Source organism: Dermacentor albipictus, chromosome 9 (genome assembly GCF_038994185.2).
Source record: "Dermacentor albipictus isolate Rhodes 1998 colony chromosome 9, USDA_Dalb.pri_finalv2, whole genome shotgun sequence".
NCBI lineage: Eukaryota > Metazoa > Arthropoda > Arachnida > Ixodida > Ixodidae > Dermacentor > Dermacentor albipictus.
In genome coordinates this window covers 12,854,933-12,862,722 of record NC_091829.1, presented here as the reverse complement: position 1 = coordinate 12,862,722, position 7,790 = coordinate 12,854,933, and positions in this window count along the sequence as shown.

The window sequence follows — 7,790 nt, the reverse complement described above, 5'->3', positions numbered from 1 at the left end:
TCAATAGCTCAGTTCTTGTTTCTTGGCACATGCTGAATTTATTATTTGTAGCCGATGGCGTCATTGCGACTTATCGCTTATCGACTTGTCCCGTACCACTTTTCAGGACAATGGCAAAAATGCAGCCGTTGAGTTCTCAAGGCGAGTATTCACTTAGAACAAACTCTCCTGATTGAACCAGCTTCGAGATAATAATTCCAAATGTGTGTGACAAAATCCATTGGCGTTCCTGCTATGTTGTTCTTCAACACATAAACTAGCGTTTTCTTAAAACAGTTACAAGTAGAACGACAGTGCATTTTTGCCGCAAGTGTGACCATGCACATCTCCAAATCGGTTCCATTCTCTTAATTGGTTCCAAGCGAATATGCTTTGCATATATTGTATGCAATATAGCATATATTGCTATACATTTTGTCAATTGCAGCCTGTTCCGTGGTATGATAAACTGAGTCTTAATTAGTGAGAATTTGTTAATTAATCAATTGTGCATTTTTGTTATTCCTTTCAAGTAATGTCCCATTCTTTGAGCAATACACTTTAGGGATTATAATCGCGCTATCTACAAGAGTCTTTTTCTTTTAATTTTGTATTGTCTATAAACCCCACCTGGTGTACATTGAATATAGAAACTTCGAACGATGGGCTCTAAATCGCGCCACGAAAGAGGTTCGAAAATCCGTGAAACTCCTTGAGACTCCTTGAAACCTTCAAAATGTGTTATCTATCTCTTTAAACTACAAGAAGCTTTCTTGTGATGGAGCGAGCGTAAGGCTTGCGTTATGAGCCGCGTGTCGCTCCAATGGGCGGCAGAGTTCTATTTTCATTTCTGATTTCCCAATCTAATATTACTATATAAATCTAACAGGTAATTACCCCTATACTCTCCTGGGGAGGGGGGAGGGGGGGTAGGAGGCGAGGGAGGCTTAATTGACAGTTGGCAGTGTAAAGAACAGTCGGGGCATTTAATCATCTCACACACTCAATGAACATACTCGCGTCCTTGTTGTTTGCCGTGGAGGAATAGTATTTTCACACTGTGACCTGTGATACCTTTGTTTACCGACGCTGCACCGGCTACGCCTTACTAGAGCTTGGCGCTCCCTTGGTCACTGTGTTGTAGAGATTAAATGATTGTTGCATAGCTGCTGGAGCTTTTGTTAGTGGCAAGTCACTGGCGAAGGGAAGAGGAGGAGGAAATAAACTGAGAAGGCAGGGATGTTAACCGGAAATGCGTCTGGTTGGCTACCATACTCTGGGGGACAGAATAGAAGGAAAAGGAAGAACGGAAAAAAACGCTGAAACACTTTCGAGCAATTTAGATCAACATGGCCATCCGTTTTTGAGGGAAGAAATATATATCATAACCACTTGCTAACACATCAGACACTTGTAGCTACGCCCATGTACTGTGCATTGGGTGCACGCCAAAGAAACCCAGGTAGTCAAAATTAATCCACTTCGCAGGGGCGCCTGCGTCAGCAGGTGTTTGGTGTGTTGCGACACCACGTACCCGAGCACATAAGGGTTGGACCCTACTCTGTGTAGCCGTTCGCAGCTTAGCTGTGTCCGGGATACTGGGGATTCAGCCAATGCCGGGTGCTTGGGCCTCTGCGGCCCCTCGGCGAAGGCAACACACCCCGTTGACTTCTACTTCACGTAGACGGCACCCCCGGACTAACAAACGCGGAGGAAATCCGCAGTTGCCTATTCCTGTCCTCCTCTCAAAACTGCGCCTTTATCCTTACCTTCAACCTTTCCTGTCTTCGTTTACTCCCGATTTCACAGGCAGCAAGGGTTAACCTGGTGTAGTCTATCAAACCTTGGGTATATCTTAGGTTATTGTAGCTACGTACAGCTGGCGTCTGCGTTTCCTTCCGTACTCGTAGCGTCCCCTTGTTGGGCTCAGGGCTGGGCGGCTGGCGCAGCTGCCGAAATTAAATAAATTCTGTATGGCTAAGACGTCGTTCTCCCCACTTCTCTACATCCTCTTTCCAAAAGAGGACGCACCGAAGACATTTTCAGCTGTTCAGCCAGTGCAAAGAAACATTCCCAAGCTACCATGTTCTACATAACCAAGATCCTGAAAATACAGAACTATTTCACCTTTCACTATAGCTAAATGTGTCACTGACACACTAGGTGCTGGATACAAAGCGACGCAAATGGGCAGTGGCGACCTTCTTTTTCTGGTCCGCCACACTCCCAACAGCACGGTGAACACTCGGATCTCGTAGTAATGTGCCAATCACTGTTACCCCCCATGGACCACTGAACACAAGTAAAGGAGTTATCTCTGATGAAGATGTCTTGAGCCTGATTGAGGAAGGGCTCCTGGAGAGCTGGAAAAACACAATGTAATCCAAGTGCGAAGTATAAAGATCACGTGGGACAACCAGAATATTCCAACCAAACATCTTATTCTCACCTTTGCGTCGAGTGTGCTACCAGAATCCCTACAAATAGGATATACCAAACTTCGAGTCAGAACACCCATCCCAAATTCTCGAAGATGTTTCAAGTGTCAGAGATATGTCCATGCTTCACAAAGCTCTTGAGGCCGACTAACACGTGCGCAATGTGGCGAACCCGAACATGCAATCGACCACTGCCGCGGGACGCTCCGTATTTCCAACTGCGACGGTGGACACGCAGTGTACTCTCGAACTTGCCCCACATGGAAAAACGAAAAAGACATGATGAAACTTAAAATCAAGGAAAATATTTCGTTTCAAGAAGCACGAAACAGTGTTTCTTCTTTCCATACCACAGGGCATGCTGATGTGGCGCGCAAGAAGGCACCGTCGCACCATACTCCGGCGTCGGTCCGGCCCACAAAGAGTGTGGCAGCGGCTGGGCCACGAGCCCCCTTCGCGACAGCAGCTAGCGCTGCTTTGCCGTCCGTGAAAGAGGGCCCATCGACCTTCGGGGTAGGCTCCAGAGTCTCGTCTCTCGACGTGAGGCTCACAAAGCGAACACATCACTCACAAGAGGGCGTGTCCTGTGCCTCGCAAGAGGTGATGGACATTACACCCTTTCAGATGGCGCAGTCTGTGCCTAAGGAGCTGCGGAATTCTTTCGACTGCTAAAAAAAAACAGACAAAGCCCGCGTCACGGCGTCTGGAAAGGGCCCATGAGCTAATCTTCGTCTCTCAAGCACACAGCACAAACACTTTTTTACATCATGAAGACACAAATACTACAATGGAATGTTAGAGGACTTCATAACCTCGACTACATTGCGGAACCCCTACACAAACAACCCAAAGTTACGATGTGTTCAAGAGAAACATGCGAAGCCCACGCACACAGACTTTCTTCCTCGGTATACCGTCTACCGCAAAGACTATGACTACGCTGCGGCGTCATCCGGTGGGGTAGCAATAGTTGCTGAGAAGTCAGTGGTTTGTCGACATGCGGCTCTTCAGACAGCCCTTGAGGTGGTGTCAGTTCGGGCTATTCTATTTAAAAACTGGTCACTGTATTTTCCATTTATATACCCCCGAATCATCATCTTGAAGAAACAGACATTTATAACCTCATTGACCAGCTTCCCGAGCCTTTCATTCTCGTGAGAGATTTTAACGGTCGCAACATGGTTTATGGAGACTCCCGTTGCGAGAGAGGACGACTCATTGAAAATTTTAATTTTGACTGCTAGTGCAAGCCTGTTTACTGAGGAGCCCACTTCCTACAACCTCCAACACAACTCCTATTCATCAATAGAACTATCGAGTGACTCTGCCTATCTTCTGCCTGTCCTGGAATGTCATTAACAATCCTTTTGGAAGTGACCACTTCCCTGTAACTTCGAACTTAAAAACACAGGATGACCATCTTCCCCATAATCCTCGATTGTATTTAGCATCTGCTGAGTGGGAGCATTTTATGGAATTAAGTTATTTATTATAAAATTTTAATAGCAAATTTAGCATAGACGGCGCAACAGTACATGTTACCGCTTTTATGCTCAGTGAAGCAGAAAAATGCGTCCCACAGACAGATGGTAACACATGCTAAAGACGAGTCCCTTGGTGAACGATGACTGTAGACAGACACGTAGTAAACAAAATAAAGCATGGGGCATTCTCTGTCGGCATCTTAATGCATAGAACCTTATTGCATTCAAACACATCAAATCGTAGGGAAGGAGGACGCGAAGGCGAGCAAAGACGGCAAGCTAGGAGAGGTTTCTCGCCAGCATTAATTCATACACACAGGAGGCTAAAATCTGGGACGGACTGAGAAGTCTGAAGGGGCCGCAAATCCATCCGTTGTCCTTGGTAAATGAACAAAGAAACAGTGGGAAAGACAAGGCCGACAATCTTTGTGAGTACTTTGAGTGTGCCTCTATAGCTCTGTGCCCTATTCGCTGTCTTTTCTGGAGTACAAACAAACGGAGATATGGAAGCCACTCAACCGTAAATGTAGCTCGAGCGAATCATTCAACCGGTAATTCGGCGTTGCTGAGCCGGAAGCTTCCCTAAATGCATGTCAGAACTTTGCTCCGGGTACCGACAGAGCTATATATCAGATGATTAAACACATCCACAGAGACACACAAATTACGCTACCGGCCCTCTTTAACACTCTATGGAGAGGTGGACATCTTCCGTCTTCGTGGAAATACGCTATAGTCATCCCTGTGTTGAAACAGAGTAAATATCCCGCCTCAGTAACGATCTGTCGCCCGGTAGCGCTAACAAGTTGCCTTTGCAAGTTGTTTGAAAAAATGATAAATCGTCGCGTTCTACGTTACGTTGAATCAAACAAAATGCTTGATCCGTACCAGTGCGGATTCAGAGAAGGCTGGTCAACAACCGACCACCTCGTGCGTGTGGAGGCCATATTCGCAATGATTTTAGTCCATAAACAGTTCTTCTTCTCTGTTTTTCTTGACATGGAAAGGCCTACGGCACCACGTGGCACTATGGTATCCTCCTAGACCTGTACCGAATGGGTATCAGGGGCAACATGCTGAACGTTATGGAGAGTTACATCTTGAAACGTACTTTCCGCCAAAAAATTGGGTACACACTCTCCTGTTCATTTACACAGGAAACAGGGGTACCCCAGTAAGGCGTCCTCAGCTGTACGCTTTTTATTGTGAAGATGCGCTCGGAGGTTGTGAATAACGGAGCCACAACACTCCATTATTCACTTCCTCCAGCCGTTTTCCATTCTGTTTACGTAGACGACGTACAGATGGGCTTCAAATCCTAGTCTTGCAGTCTGCTAGAGGCAAGTCAAGCTTGGGCTAAAGAAAGTATCTAAATAGGCAGACGAAATTGGGTTTAAGATCAATGCACATAAAAGGCCCTGCGTCGTTTTTTCAAGAAAGGGCTGCACCATGACCCCGCTATCAAACTGCAATTATAGAACGTTCCTGCGAACAAAGAACATAAATTCCCAGGTTGCAAGCTCGATTCAATACTAAATTTCATCCTCTACATCATATACATCAAGGCCAAGTGCCTGAAAACAATGAGTACACTAAAAATTCTTTCCCACACCAACTGGGGCAGTGACAGAAGATGCATATCGAATCTCTAAAAGAGTGTTGTACGATCGCGTCTAGACTACGAGGCTGTGATGTATCCATCTGCTACTCCGAGTGCCTTAAAAATTCTTGATCCTATTCATCATTTACGCATACGCCTGGCCACATGGAGCTTTCAGAACAAGCCCGTTGCAATGTCTCTAGTAGAATCGAATGAGTGTTCACTCTACCTGCAAAGGTCGACCGGCTACATGTATTTCTTGAAAGCCCACTCTAACCATGAATATACTTGTAGCGAAACCGTAAACAATATCACTTGTGCCACGCTTCTCCGTAATCGCCCAACGACGAGAGAACCTTCCTCACTGTGCGTCAGGAACGTCAGTGAAACAATAGCTGTCCCACTTCTTGAAAACCCTCTCATGGCTGCAACCAAGCAAGCACCACCATGACTGTGGCAACTTATAGACTGTGACACGTCTTTGGTAGAAATTACGAAGAACGCCCCGCAAATACACAGAAAGTTGCTCTTCCTAGAATTTCGGTCAAAATAATCGCACCCAGAATTCTACGCTGATGCTTGAAGGTCGCATCCCCGCGTTTCTTATGCTGCAGTGGGCCCATCCTTCTCGGAACCGGGATTTTTGCACCCTGAAACCAGTATCTACACGGCCGAGGCCTAGGCAGTCTTGTCGGCTTCACAACGCATCGAGAAAATAAAACTAGAAAAGATAATAATATTTACAGATGCGTTACGCGTCGTCAAAGGTTTAGTTTCTCTACAAAAAAAATAAAAATTTTGTCTTTACTGAACATTATTCAACCATCTGCGCTTTGAACGCATCTCATCAACATATCATAATAAGCTGGATGCTTTTTCACATAACCATCGAGGGTAATATGCTTGCCGACCACATAGCCACTTCAGTAAATAAAAAAGTAATTCCTCCATAGCTGTCCATGTCATGAATCTAGTGCATTTTCTTCGCAACGAAATGAGGGGCTGTTGGCAACCTACGTGGGACACCTAAACGCAAAATACTACTTCCCCTCACTAAGCCATACCGCGAAAAGTGGCCACCACTAACTAAAATAAGATAGACTGAGGTTATTTTCTGGTTTTATTGTTTCGGTTTCGGTTTTCTGTTTTAGGTTTTATTGTTTACGGTTTCGCTAGAAGTATATTCACGGTTAGACTGGGCTTTCTGCCGCATTAGGATAGGCCACACTTATGGCACTCACTCCTACCTATTAGCCGATGATGAGCTTCCTGTCTGCGGTAAATGTGGTGAGGCGCTTATGGTCCTTCACGTCTTGTTAGAGTCGGGAAACAGAAACTCGAAGAAAAAAACTACTTTGCCCCGGGACACAGACTACACATTCCCCTTCACCTCCCAATGTTTTTCAGCGTGGAACCACTGTTAGACAACGAGTTAGTTCTAGTGTTTTTACGACATGTTAGCACATTCATTGTTATCAGCTCAAGGTATAAGTAGCACATCCTTTCACTAAAGGTGCTGCTGCGTTAGCATTTTCATAAAGCATGCGCCTCCCAGTCTTTGTGTTCAGGTACGAGTGCTACTGCTACAAGTTTAGTACACCACCCTTGGGTAACAGAACTTTTATGGCCATAACATACACCACTAGTCATTGTCGTTATTTTGAAACCTGTACATTTTACTCACTTTAAAGCAACTAATCTCTGGGCATCTCTACAGCTATGTTACATGTACCATTCAGAATGTGATTAGCAACCCTTGCAGTTGCCACATTCTACCATCGTCACTCCATTTATTGTTTTCTTCGGCGCTCTTTCGCCATATCTGGCCCTTGTGCCAATGAAATCTGCTAATCATCATAAACTTAATCAATCCGGAGGCCCCCACTACGGCGTGCCTCATAATCAGATAGTTGTTTTGCCACGTAAAACCACTGAACTTATTTTCACTTCACAGGGGACAGCCAAAAAAGAAAGCCTAGACTTCGCTTTCCACTTTTCCAAGATCATTGTTTCTGCTTGGATTATCTTCTGAGACGTAAAGTGGCGTGCGTCGCGGAAACGGTGACCGTTCTTTCCGCAGTCCATTCTTCAAGGGTTACCCTTATAATTCAGCCGATAAGCGTTATCGGGAAGAGACTCCGGCAGAAGGACAAACGAACTTGGCGCTGTCATTCGCCGGCTTGAGTTTCTTTATCTGTTTGACTCGTGGTTTGACTTTATCGTTATCCTTAGTGGTATGACTAACCTTGCCGATAATGATTGCGGCGGTCCATTGCGAGCAAAGTGCAA